This window comes from Takifugu flavidus, chromosome 2 (genome assembly GCF_003711565.1).
Source record: "Takifugu flavidus isolate HTHZ2018 chromosome 2, ASM371156v2, whole genome shotgun sequence".
NCBI lineage: Eukaryota > Metazoa > Chordata > Actinopteri > Tetraodontiformes > Tetraodontidae > Takifugu > Takifugu flavidus.
Window position 1 is genome coordinate 11,210,888 of NC_079521.1, and position 14,059 is coordinate 11,224,946.

Consider the following 14,059-nt stretch of genomic DNA (forward strand, 5'->3'; position numbering starts at 1 on the left):
TAATGGACACACTATGTGTATTGTCCCTTAATGAAGAAGCAATTTATGTGTGCAGCAACACTGCGATTCCCATTCACTGCTGCTGGTTTTGCCCTGTTACTGCCGTGAAACTTCAGGATACCTAATTTGTTGTGAGAAAGGGCTGATGGTTGACTTTTGTGTTATTCTGTTGGAAAGATGCTTTTAAGGCAATTGACAACTTCTCTCATATGGAGGGGAAACAAGTGGTTTGGATTCATGCGTAAAGCATGTTTTCTTTCATGAAATGCAAACTCTTCATTATTTGGCTTTGTGTGCTTTGATAAGAAAAGGAAGTCTCTGACTCTGCGTGGTAGAAACCCAGATTGATTTGTTTTCCACCTCGGTTCTTTTTTTGGATGAGTGCTATTCATTTACATAATTGATAAGGCTGCACCAGACTGCAGCAATAACAGATGCATAGCATTGTTACTCTGCTTGACGCTGCCTTCAAGTGATAACAAAGATCCGCCGTGATGAGGCTGTTGTAAATACATCATGGTCCTCTCTTCATTCTAATGGCGTGGCAGCACAGGCGAGGACCAGTTTTAAAAGGAAAAGCTGTATTTGCAGTTCAGGCTCCATATTTCCCTGGAGAGATGGACTTAAATGTATTTTCTGAGCTGCAGTTTGACAGCAAAGGCTAATAAAATCTAGACGTGTTGGCTGACTGAATTAGCCGCATACATCACGAACAGCCACATTTATCGGTGTAAATATCAGCACTGTGTGGGTTGAACTAACCTAGACTTGATCCGCAAATGCTGCCTCTCATGGATGCACGGGGGTATTCCATACCCACCGCTGTGAGTTATCATTTAACTTTATTATCAGATTGTTTAATACATAGAGGTGTTATTGTAGCTGCAGCAGGGATAAACTATCGCCTTGGGTATTTCCTGGCTAACATTTATATTAAAACCCCATTTCTAAAGCTGATCTTCAATGCACCTCGGATAAGCTGAAAGCCAGTGTAATATAAATGATATAGATATCATGACATGGTTCCTGAAGATATGAAATGTTATGTATACAAACCTGATCCTGTAATAAAGAGGGTGCAGAAGCAAGGTTACAAGGTTGCATTGCGACCAAACCTTAACCCCCTTCAAAAAAATTAGCTGCTCCTTGTTGGGGTCCTGGGTTCCGGGTTGTGTTTGGTTTTTCCTGCAGGGGGCAAGAACCCAACTCCCATGTTGGTTCTGCACTGCTCTGTGCGCCCTGGAAGCTTGAACAAGTGCCTGGTTGCGGTCCAGGAGGACTGCCAGTTTGAGTTTGTTGAATTAAAAACGAGTTTTTGGACTTTTTTTTATCACTGCGTTCTTGCTTGCTTTTGGGTCCACTCCTGTGTAAACACTCCTAACAGTCCTGTTACAAATGTAAGCATGCAATTAACCAATCAACCAATCGGATCTCATGAAAGGAAAAAAAAGATGCCTTCATGTAACCTTCACGGTCCCATTAGCTTTCCAGCAGAGGCTAATGATTGAATGCATGATATTTCTATACAGTGGATTTTAAAATATTAAAGATTGTCTTAAAAAGCAACTAACAAAGTATGTGTTCTTGTACTCTAGGATAACAAACTCATTTGTGTATGTGAGGAAAATGTGAAGTGAAGTGAAATCATACAGGGCATTTGTTTTGGAATTGAAATATTCCAAAACATCTGTTTTTATTTGTTTGCTTGCTATGCTGCATGAGAGACAGAATGTGAAAAGGAATCTAAACTGTGTTTTTATTGGCTGTGATTGTCACATCCAACCTTGAACCAGTGCAAGTGCCTGTTCTCTCGAAGCTATAGGCCACCTACTAAAGCAGCTCGTCTGTCACTTCCATTTCGTTACGTTCCGACTCGCTACACTTCTCGCCCGCGATGCTTGCCGTGCTTGGAGGTTCTACTCCACCAGCATGGAGCTGAGCTTTTGTACACACTGAGTGCTGCTCTTGCAGGGAGTCGTGTCTGCTGGGGGTGTGATGAGGCAGTGACCTGCAGTGAGATTCAGAGCTTCCACACATAGAAGTTGCGGTGTCAGATCAACAACTTGAACACTTAGAAAAAACTGGGAACTCACCCTGAAAAGAAGTCTGGATCTATTGCAAGATTACTGAAGATCTCTCCAGAAATACAGAGTTCGGTACCTGGTTTGGTAAGTCAGCCCCAGGTACCAAATTCTGTCAGATTTTCTCTCACTGTCTCAAACAGAATTTGTTGTAAATTGTTGTGTGTGTCTGATGTTGGGAGAAGCCCAGCAGTATTTTACCATGAGACTAAATCCCCTGCCTCTGCAGGTCAGAACCAGTAATGGAGGCTTTTTCGTGGGCTTTAATGGGGCTGCGAGAAGCCGTGTGGGTGTTTCTCCACACCAATCAGCCGTTAATGTCAATGCACAGGCATGATGTGTAGCGGAGGGAAAACTCACCCGTACATTTAGTAAAAGTTCATCTGCTTGTGCCGCCCATATAGGTTACTTCCCTTATGAATAAGCTGACCCCTGCAGTCACTCCAATCATCAGCCTTGCAATGTGTTCTGTTTAGAAATACATCAGATTTCTGTGACTGTTGATGTTCCCTTCCTGCAGGTTCAATGAAAGTTTCTGCTGTTACAGTCTCAGTCAGTAGGATGGTGCATTTCATTTTCTCGACCGCTTTATCCCTTTCGGGGTCATAGGGAGGGTGCTGGGAGGGTAGTGGAGCCTATCACCCCTGCTGGGCCATATGTGAGTAATTGTGGGTTTGGTACCTTGCTCAAGGGTACCGCTGAAATATGACTAACAGGGCATTGTTTTTGCTCAGTGCCTGGGTTTTGGAACATGCCCTGTATGTATATTTTTGGATTAATTGCTGTCCGTCATCTGTGACATTGATTCACCTCTTGAGAGAAAAGTCATTGTAGAAGGTCTGTTTGAAGCCTGTGGGGAGCGATAAGGATTTCGCTCCCTGGATTTACAATGTTGTGGGGGGAATTTTCTCGGCAGGTGAGCTTAGTGAAATAGAATAGTGCGAGTAGAGGCACATCCCAGAAATGTGCGACGCTGCTATTTGCAACCCATGGGGATGACTTTTCCCTGTGTCGCCTCACCATTTGATGATGTCAAAGGTGTCTTCCACCTTTAGAGTGTGAACGGCCACAGCAGCGGTGCTTCACATCGTCTCACAGCCATTTCTGCTGATAACCTCTGTGGCATGTTGATAATTGACCAGAGGATGATAGTGATAATGCCGGCATGGAAACGAGTGCGGGAGACACCAGTGAGTCGCGTGGATGCTGGAACGAGAAGAGATATCAGCGTGCGGGAGCTGCGTGTGCGCAGAATAATCCAGTGGAGCTGCCACAACATGGAAAATCCCCCCGTTTCTGAGATTGCAGCAGGCAGTTGGAGATAAAAAGGGGCCCATGTGTGAGGCCCATGTTCTGCACTAACCAAAAGTGCACGTGTGTGTATCCTGACAGGAAATTGCGGCCCATATCAGCAGCCGTCCAGTTGCTTTGGTAAAGGAGGAGGTCTGTGTGCAGTCAGGGAGGTGATGCATGGTTGCCTCACCATCCCAATAGCCCCGCGTTTTGGCAGCCCATCAGAGGCGAACCAGATAAGACCCTGCACATGCTTCATGTTTGGTGAACTGGCAGCACAGCCGGTTCAGAGACAGATGCTGGGGCCCAGTGGGAGGAGTGGACATTGCATTTCCCATCTCCCTGTCTCTCTACATTTCCTTTAGCAGGATGCTGATTTACACCAGAGTAGCAGCATCTAATTTAGATGAATAATGCATCACTCCCTTCTCCTGCCCCTCTCCTCCCTCTCTATCCTTTAACAAATACTGCAGCAGAAAAGAAATCGGGCTCCAACAACAGCAGTGTATTAACTCACTCATGTGGCTCTGGAGTACAAAATGGATGAGCACCAGGATTTTTTCCATTAAAGCTAATGACATTTAATTACTTCTTTTTAATGGCAGGAATGCAGTGCCATCTATTTTAAAACAAACGCCAAAATTGGTGGCAAAGAAAAGGTCCTTTGGTGCTTTTGATGTTCCACGATGCCATCTCAAGATAACATTCACCCACCCGGCATTCATAGCACTGAAAATCCAGCTTTATTGTGTGGGAAAAAGTCACACTTTGATCTTTAAATGTCACCCATTATCTGTCAGAAGCTTCATCTTATGCGTGCTAATAAAATGGTTCAGCACTTTTGCTTCAGGAAGACATTTTTGTGAGCAGGTGAAATAATAAAATTTTTCTCCTACATCAAAGACAGGAAAGGACAGTAATTAACTTCATTATTGCTCTTCTGCACAGGATAAACTGCACATTTAAAATGGAATTCTGACCCTGCAGTTTGGAAACAAAAATGTAATCATTCTATTTATAAATGCAAGTGGACAGTCGTGACGGATGCTGCCGCACTTCCGCTTTAGGCTCCTTGAGAAGTGACATTTCTGAAAATGAAAAGCACAAATGGATATTAGCCAATCATGGAAATCATACATATTTGTGGGTGGAGGGCTCTTAAGAGGGATTATACCCCCCCTTGTTTGCACTTCCGGTTGCTATTGTGGGCAAATGAAATGAAGCAGTTGACAATTCTGGATGTCATGGAAAAAAAGAAGAGTTCATACAGCAGCAAGCTTATTTTCTGCTTTGCAATGCTTTTCCTGGCTAATTTCTCATCCCATGATCATTGTTTAGGAAGAAATATGAGGATGTGATGGTAACTGAAGTGTGCTGACATGTTGTTGGGTTTTCTGCCATCACTTTAGTTCCTTTTTTGATGGCATTTTCTAACGCGAACACGCGGCAAAAATAATCTGTTTTTGTGCACTCGTTGCAACTAAGTGTGCATTAGCTCAGAAAAGCGTGCCCTGTTGTGACCTGACGGAAAGACTCCTGACATCTCAAAACTGGGAGTGTTGGCAGCATTTTGTAACTATTGGTTTTCAGTATTTGCAATTTCAGCCAAGTGAATTTGGAAACCTGGTCAGAGAAGTATAGATGCTGTCATCCAATGTTCTAACACTCACAAATGTCTCTTAAAGTAATAATAAAGGGTACCTTCTCCATCAGACCTAAGCTTACACGTTAGCATTTGAACAACGTGGAACAAGAACATTCTGTAAATGTGTACATACAAATAATAATGAGAAACAGCATTGCCAACTAGTTTTCAATAGAGCTGCTGTCTCCTGTCATGTATAATCCATTTTCCAGGGTTAAAATTAAGGGGGGAAATAAAAACACGTATACACGAGTATTGGTGGAAAGGTATCGCTGCAGAATATTATAGAATAACTGTTTCGACTGAATTGCTTTCTTTATCTGGTTTCTTTACTAAATTATTTATTAAATCCATTTTTTCCCCTGGTATTGTTAATTTTCCTGGATTTAGTGTTTAAGCATTTTGAACATTATCCTAATTTCATGTGCAATTACTGACTGCATTCCATGCTGTCTGTTTTCTGTCCCCTGTTTCCTGTTACAGTATTTACATCATTTACTTGCTGCTTTTAATTGCCTCCCGGGGACAAATCACTAAATAAGTATTTTTTTTCTAACATAATTGAATTTGAATTGAAAGCTACGATCCCGCTTATATCATAGTCTTCAGTATCTCTGTGTAATTTGATGACTCTCTAGGAGTGTTAAGAGTTGTCCCGAGTGTTTACCTTCTCCTCCCTTCTGTTTCTTCTCAGTCTTTCCCCAGTTTGTCTATTTCCAGGTGGGGCACGGCTGCTTCCTGGTTCACTCCCATCATACGATGGAAACACCTGCTGCTCACCTCCAGACAATCAACTTCACCTGCCTCCTGTTTTAAAAGGCTGCTCCACGTGTCCATCTTTACCGATTCGTTGTTCTTCCCTCAACGGAAACAGCTTAGTGGCTCGTGTGTCTGGTTGTTCCTGTTTCCCTTCCCTGTGTTCACGGTGTTTGTTCTTGCAGCTCTCCCACTGTTGCCTGATCCTGCCCATCTCGCCCAGCCTGTCTCGCCCAACCTTGCTGTAGACGTCTTCTGGTTTGTGAGTTGCTGGTTTGCATTAGAATGTGCAGTGTTGACATCCAATGATGGCCATGATCTGATCAGATGGAGGGGAAAACAAGACTAAATATGGATGAAAATATGATAGAAGAGAGTTCTTCCCACAAAGAGGGCCCCATCTCATTTAAATCCTGAAGCTGATGAGGGACGGCTCCAGTTTTACTGCGCGTTTGTCATTATTTGTGGATCAGCCTGGAATTATTGCTGTCATTGTGACAGTTCATTATTGCTTGATTAGTATTCTGCATTAATTGGCCATCTTGTTAAACGTAACCTCTGAATGCTATGATTACCCTGCCGAGCAATTAAACCCTGGCGGGATACAGGCCGCGGCGCCACCGCAGAGCGGGGAGGGGCTAGGCTGCGTTCCGTTTCCAGTGTAAGTGTCAGGAGGTTTAAAACCATTCGACACATATTTTAAAGGTCATACATGATGTCTTTTCATGTTTTCCACACTTATCACACATCTTTACACCTGTCAGAAAGAAACAGAATCTGCTGCCAAGAGGTTCATCTCTGTAAAGTTTAGCAGTCTTAAACTTGCTCATGAAAGGAAAAAGAAAAATATAAATAACCTAAGGAATTGGAAGATGGATGGTCCGGCAAACCAAATCCATGAACTGTTTTGCTCTTCTACTGCGATGAAGTCCATCCTTTCCTCTTTTTGTTCTTGTGGGGGGGATTAAATGTCAGCAAATTGACTGGAGACGCATTTAGGGTCTCCAGACCCCTTTACTGGGAAGACAATATCTTTTAAAAGCTCTGAAATGGAATTTTGATTCGTATCCTCTGAGGCAACCACAGACGCACTCTTTATTTTGCTAGCATGTGAATGCCTTTTCAGGTGAGCGTCTTTAGCAGACACATGCTAAAACTGTGTCTGCGGGTGTTCAGTTTGTGAGCAGGGCTGCAGCCTTTACCCACCTCAGGAATTTGAAAGCATCTGCAGATCCTCATCAACCTCATTTGGCAGCTTAAAGTCCGTATTCGAGACTTTCTACTGAACCTGTCAAGCATTTACAGAACCCTTTTCATTCCTGTTTCTCATGTTTTACTGACATTAAAATACAATGCTGCAGTAAAATGTATTTACATTTTATTTATTCATAACATTTACCGGTAATTAGAAATGATGATTTCTTGACTAATTATTTGATTTACTCAGAACGAATTTAGCTTTTTATTAAAATAAAAAATCCAAAACAGATGGACCAAACATTTTGATCACAGGCCTGCAAATAAAATTGTGCCAAATCTTTTTTTAATTGTTTTTGTTTCATCTGAATTAATCATCGAGCATCTAAAAGTCTGCTGCTTCAAATTATGATGTTGTGAATCTGGTCGAAATTCCCAATAAATAAACTACAACACAAATATGCGTGAAAGTGAACGTCGAGGAACAAGCACCTGCAGCCACACTTGGCTCCTGGTAAAGAGAATCATTAAAGCCACGATTCCATCATTAAACAATTACATAATATGCTATCAAATAATTTACATCTTCCAGTCAGTCATAATTCACCACTTGGTAGGGTTGGTGCCTCCAAACGTCAGGAGAGGGTTCAGACTTGTTGTTCTTGGCAGTGTTTGCTGTGACCCAGATCTGACGAGATGCAGCCCGATTAATCTTAGTCTCAGTGGGAGCAAATTATGTTTACTGATTATTTCTGATTAGACGTTATCTCCCCATTTATCTAATTATTTGATCCCAGCTCCAAATCCATTTATTCTGCTGCGCATAGTTGGGGCCTCTTTTTTTGCTCGTCTCGGCTTTTCCAGGACGGTAAAAACCGTCCGGAAAGGTACGGATCGGATTCACGTCTGATTTGGACAACAAGACACTGTCGGTCAGTAAATCAGGTCAATGGTCATAATCCATTAATCCCCACTAATCTCACGGTGTACACATGGCAGGAGATTACCTCAGCGATTCATTTTAATTGCTAGGCTGCAGTCCTGATTTGCCTGAATGCGATGCACAAGAGCTATAAATACATTTTCGGTTATTCAGCTCTGAGACACTCACACACACACACACACAATGTAAATGCTGTTAATCAAAACTGTGTGACACTTAGTAGATTTGACACGCTGCACTATGAACATCCCGCTGCCTCTCAACTCCATCGACCGACGTGAACGCAACATGTTAATTGTGACCAATAGATGTTAATCCTGCCAAAAGCCAGGACGCCATCATGGCTCAAACCGCACCCAGTTGACTTCAGCGTGAACTACTTGAGTAAAAAGTGATCTATAGTTACACTAAGTGAGTCCAAGACGCCCCGCTGAAGATCAACGCTCCCTGTTGTGCTGTTCGGCCGTCTTCAGCCAGGGTGAGCGTTTTTCTTCTGATCATTTGAGAAAAGCCCAAATCTCTAGGCTAGATGGGAAAATGGCTTTGTATCCTGTTCACCATGACCCCCATACCGTCTGTGCACTTACAGACACACTTTCTCCAGTTAATCAAACAATTATAGTAAAAAAAGGCAAAAAATAGGGCTGAAATTCTGGCCATCTGGGTGAAAGGAAAGTGTGTAATCCTTCACTCGACCGTGACTTCCACTCCCTCTTGGCATGTTCTCCTTTTGGAATGTCCAGTTAGAAGACATGTTCAAGGCCTCCAAAACTGAAGCAGATGGCTTCATACGGTGGACCAGCCACTCCTGTTTGCTGGAACGATGGTGAGGTTTAGCAATGCAAGACCCCGAGACATCTTTTTATGAACATGTAAGTGGTTTAAAAAAAAAAAAAAGATTTTTCTCTCTGCTTGGAATAAAATTGATTCCTGCATCCAGAGAAAATCACCCCATGGGCACCCGAGCGAAAAGCAATGTTAAGTCATTCTTATGGCGCCACACACTTGATTTGGGGATAACATCTCTCCATCTTGCCCACAGTCTTCCAGATAGCCATTATCTAAAGTCCACGATTCTCTGTGATTATTTGGATTCACATGAAGAGATGAATTCTGACTTGATGAGTCATTTACTCTCACATGCTGATCTCTCCCACTAAATCAACAGTGGGCTCTCTCAGAGCTGCGGGCAATCATGCCCGTGAGCCGCCTCGCCCCCACACCTGTTGTGCATCTGGACATTAATGAGCGCTCTTCTTAATCCCCGGAGGCACACCTGCACTCTGCCAGATCGTTATTCATGTTCCGATGAATTTCCAGCGTATTCCTGTTTGCCTGCCTGCCCGGTTCCAACCTTGCCTGTTCCTGACCATTCTGTTTTGCCTGCTCCCTGCTCCCTCCTGCCTCCTGCCCGATCTCGACCTTGCCTGCCCCCGACTATTCAGTTCTGCTCGCTCCCCGGTGAATCCTGTTTGTTGTCTGTTTCTGACAATAAAGCGGTGTTCAGCCAAACTCGTGTGTCGCATTTGGGCTCTTATCTGGTCCGTGACAGGCTTAGCGCCAAGAGCCAATTTTAATTAGTCAATCTGAGTTCTCTGCCTCACCAACGTGTCCCATTTGTCTCAAGGCATCAAGGTTAGCATATGAGCGCTCATTCCGAAGCCTTACAGCTCACCTGAGTGATCCTGCGGCATCACCTCCCCCCCACCCCCCCAACAAGGGACACGTGGTGCAAAATGGAGATCTAATTGGAAATGATCACTGACAGCAGCTCGAGCCACAAGGTCCCTTAATGATACGTGCAGCACTTGGCTCGCTCGGAAACCCCACGTAGATGACGGGCGGCGTTTAGAGCAGATGACAGCAGCACGCGCTCCATTGTGAGACTCCAGGGTTACAGTTATGTTTTGCTCAAATGTGCTGCAGGCAGGGAGAAGAAGAGTGGAGAAGGAGAAAGGGAGGAGAGAGCGGATAGATGAGCCGACAAAGAAGACGAGCTTTGATATGATGAAAGAAAGTGGATAAACTAAAGATTCGCAAAGGCGGGGAGGGAAAAATCTCATTTTTGTGCAATAATATGCTGCAAAAAGGTCTCTTTAAAAGCAATATGTTCATATAAAACAAACCTCTGCCTTGACCACTCACATCTGTAAGCCTTTCATATTTGTCTCATCTTCTGGAGTAAATATATATACTGTATATATATATATATAAGTATATATATAGGTCTAAGGTTTTATATATATATATATATATATATATAAAACCTTTCATATTGCTGATTTAAACTGTAGAAAACATTATAATAACCCTCTCCATCTCTGTAATGTCACCCACAATCCACTGTGTCAGGGATAACCTCGTCCAGTCAGCATCATGTTTCCTTCCTTTCTTCCTTCCTCCCTTCCTTCCTCCCTCCCTTTCTTCCTTCCATGATGTTTGTGTTTCCTTCCGTCCTTCAACACTGTACATGCTTCCTTCCTTCCTTCAACACTGTACATGCTTCCGTCCTTCCTTCAACACTGTACATGCTTCCGTCCTTCCTTCAACACTGTACATGCTTCCTTCCTTCCTTCAACACTGTACATGCTTCCTTCCTTCCTTCAACACTGTACATGCTTCCTTCTGTCCTTCAACACTGTACATGTTCCTTCTGTCCTTCAACACTGTACATGCTTCCTTTCTTCCTTCAACACTGTACATGTTTCCTTCTGTCCTTCAACACTGTACATGCTTCCTTCTGTCCTTCAACACTGTACATGCTTCCTCCCTTCAACACTGTACATGCTTCCTTCTGTCCTTCAACACTGTACATGCTCCTTCTGTCCTTCAACACTGTAGATGCTTCCTTCCTTCAACACTGTACATGCTTCCTTTCTTCCTTCAACACTGTACATGCTTCCTTCTGTCCTTCAACACTGTACATGCTTCCTTTCTTCCTTCAACACTGTACATGCTTCCTTCCTTCAACACTGTACATGCTTCCTTCCTTCCTTCAACACTGTACATGCTTCCTTCATATGAGGCGGCGTGACAAGATGACAGTTGAGTCATTACGAACCCAGCCTTACTAATAAAATTGATATTTTTGTCCACAGACATCCTGTTCCAGGCAGGAGGAGCAACCTCGGGATTAGCAGCAGCGATCGGGTGCTCCCTCAGTGTCTGGAGTGAAACCAAGCGGGTTAAACAGATGGAAGTATTAAATCATCTGCTGTAAATTGGGCCATATATTACCCAGTATGCAGATTTTCAGAGGTCTCTTATGAGCGCTTCACGTTGCTGTACTGAATCAAAGTGGGTCAGCTATGCTTTAAGGAAGGTCCAGGGGGATTTAGGGTTTAATAATGAATCACGTTTGATGAGGTTGCCGATGGCACCACACTGTGGCTGGAGCTTCTGAAAGTCTCCACAATTCCCAGTGAAACTTTTTGGACTCTTAGACCTGCTGTGTTTTCACTGCATCTTTTCTGCAACAACAGAAAGTGGTGTTTAGGTGCTGGTATTTCAGCAAACATTACTCTCTTCACTGTTGATTTAACTGTTTGTGTTGGTAGTGTTTGCCATCAATGGGAGGTTACACTATTGACCGCGCAGTGTTTTGTAACCGCTGCCGATCAATAGTGCTGTGCACCCGTAATAAGTTTCCCCTTCCAAGGCAATTAAGGATATCAGATCAATCACATCTTGAACATCACACATTGTGGCGTGTCCCGGAAAAAAGGAGTTGTTCCTCAAGAAGCGAATTAACCGGCTCTTTTTCTAGTTGAGTGCTTTCTCTCTTTTTTATATACTGCATAATTAAGTGTCTGAGTGTTCGTTTTTATAATGCATATGATCTCGGATGCTCCCCAAACCTACTCTGCTTGGCTTCCTAAGGTTAAAGCACAACTATGGTTGTGCTTTAATTTTTGTGACGTTAGTTCCTGTTTGATTTGTATCTTGCTTAATGTCTCCCACCCTGATTTAAACTTTAAACTTCATTACAGAATGCTGGATAAGAATCCAATTATATGTACTCCAATGCAGCAAATCCCAAGTAATTGGGATATTTTAATGCATCAGGGGTTTTAGATACAACCAATAAATACAAAATGAAAACAGCAAAGCAATTCTCTGTCTAATTGTGAGAAAGATTTTGCCATTTCATAGATGCATGCAACCATTTCATCGCTCGGGTGCAGGCACAAAGTCTGAGGCAGAGTTTCATTAAGTACAGTATATTCTGCACAAATGCTCTATAAAGGAATAACCTGTGAACTTTCACAGTGATTTTAGCAAAACAAAGTATAGACAGACAGAGAGAGAAAGAGAGAGAGAGAGAGAGAGAGAAAGGAAGGAAGTGACAGCCGTGCAGGGACAGACCTGGAGGTGAAGCGACAATCTGAGGAGGATCGTGAAAATACCTTTTTCCAAGGTTCAGGCCAAGTCTTGTCTGCCTCTGGCAAAGCCGCAGCATTTCGGTCACCCTATAGACCAGTACATGTATGCACATTGAGAAACGCTTCACGCCAGCACAGGTGGCAGCAGCTGCTCGTCATGGCATTTGCTATTTCCTGCTGTGTCTTTCCTTTATCACATGTGTACAATCCTTGAAACACAGCACAAAACTGACAGGTAGCTGAATTTAATGCACAGCAATTTCAACAAACATTTTTTCTCAAAACACTGACTTCCCAAAGCAGAGTGCCACAATATGTACAGGTGCACAATATGTACAATATGACTTATTCGATGGAGCGATATCACAACTTCAGGATCTTTAAATGTTAATTTGCATCTCCTCACATATAACTGGATGCATAATCAAAGCAGTATTGAGTCAAAGGTGTTCTAGGTCATGAAAATCTTTACTGTAGGCTGAACCCGGAGTCATGCACTCGTGGGCAGCCTGCAACAACAGTGGCAATTTCATTAAGACCCAATTGTCTCTGCGGTCTGGGCTGGTTGAGGCGCCCTCTTACATTATCTGTCTCTTTCTGGGAGATTTTACTGGAAGGTTGTGCCGTCTGCTCAATCCATCAGGCGATACTTAGGAAGATTGTGATGCAAGATGGATAGAAAGCCTCATCCTGCCCTGGCAATGCCACCATTTGGGGAGCTATTCTGAGCAGCTGTGGAAACAAGACAAAGTCAAATGAGTCAAGAAGCCAAATTACTCTGAAGATCCCACAGCTTGAGATCACTTCAAACTTATATTGTGTTAGCCCTGAAGCTAAACACAAGAGTAACGAGAGCTGCTCTAAGCTTCTGCACGTCCCTTCGCACCGACAGACAATCAGGGTCAACCTGCTATTCCCACATGTTGATTCTGAATCATCAGGCAAACTCTGATGATGGAGCCTTGTAGGAAAGTACACAATCAAATCCCCAGAAAAACAAGGAATCAGATATGAGAAGCCTTTCATTTCTGCAGGATTAACAAAGCTAAATCACGTATAGGACTGAATAATTCATGCACCTTCTGTACTACCGTGTAATGTCCCCGACTCCGGCGTGTCAACATGCTGCTGTCCAACTGTAGCTGCATTTAATTTGGCTGAATTATTTAGCAAGCAATACGAGCAATATCACCAGGAAGACAACAGACCTGTGGAGTCCCCACAGAAAAAAACCCAAATCAACAACCAAGGCGCTGCTATATTCCTTCATCTCTTTTTGTCTTTTCTTCCATCATCTCACCATCATGCAAGGATGTTCTTGCTGGGTTTCAAGTTATGGAAATGCTACTGGTTTTGCAAACCCTCCAGCTGTGAAGTGCAGCAAATGAGCCGTGTGAAAGAGGCTCCGGCCTTGACCTCACTTGCTGGGAAATCATTAGTGCAGTCATCTTTTACAAAAAAAGCAATTTCCTGACTGGACCAGTCATTACCTTAATCCGCCCATGAGATAACAATTAAAAGAGGGTGATTTGTAATGAAACACTAAAGCAGGGGAGAACAAGCAATGGCATTCAATATTTAACAAATATATCTCGCGAATATATCTCATCAGCTCGCCTTCAGTCCCATTTGACCAAAGGCCCCATTTGACCCTAGAGAGAGTAGATCAATTGCCTGTATAGTGCCCAGCAAATGAACAGAAATAAATAAAAATAAGCACCTCCATGTAAGCAGGTGGTTCTAGTGCTATTAAAGGTTTGGG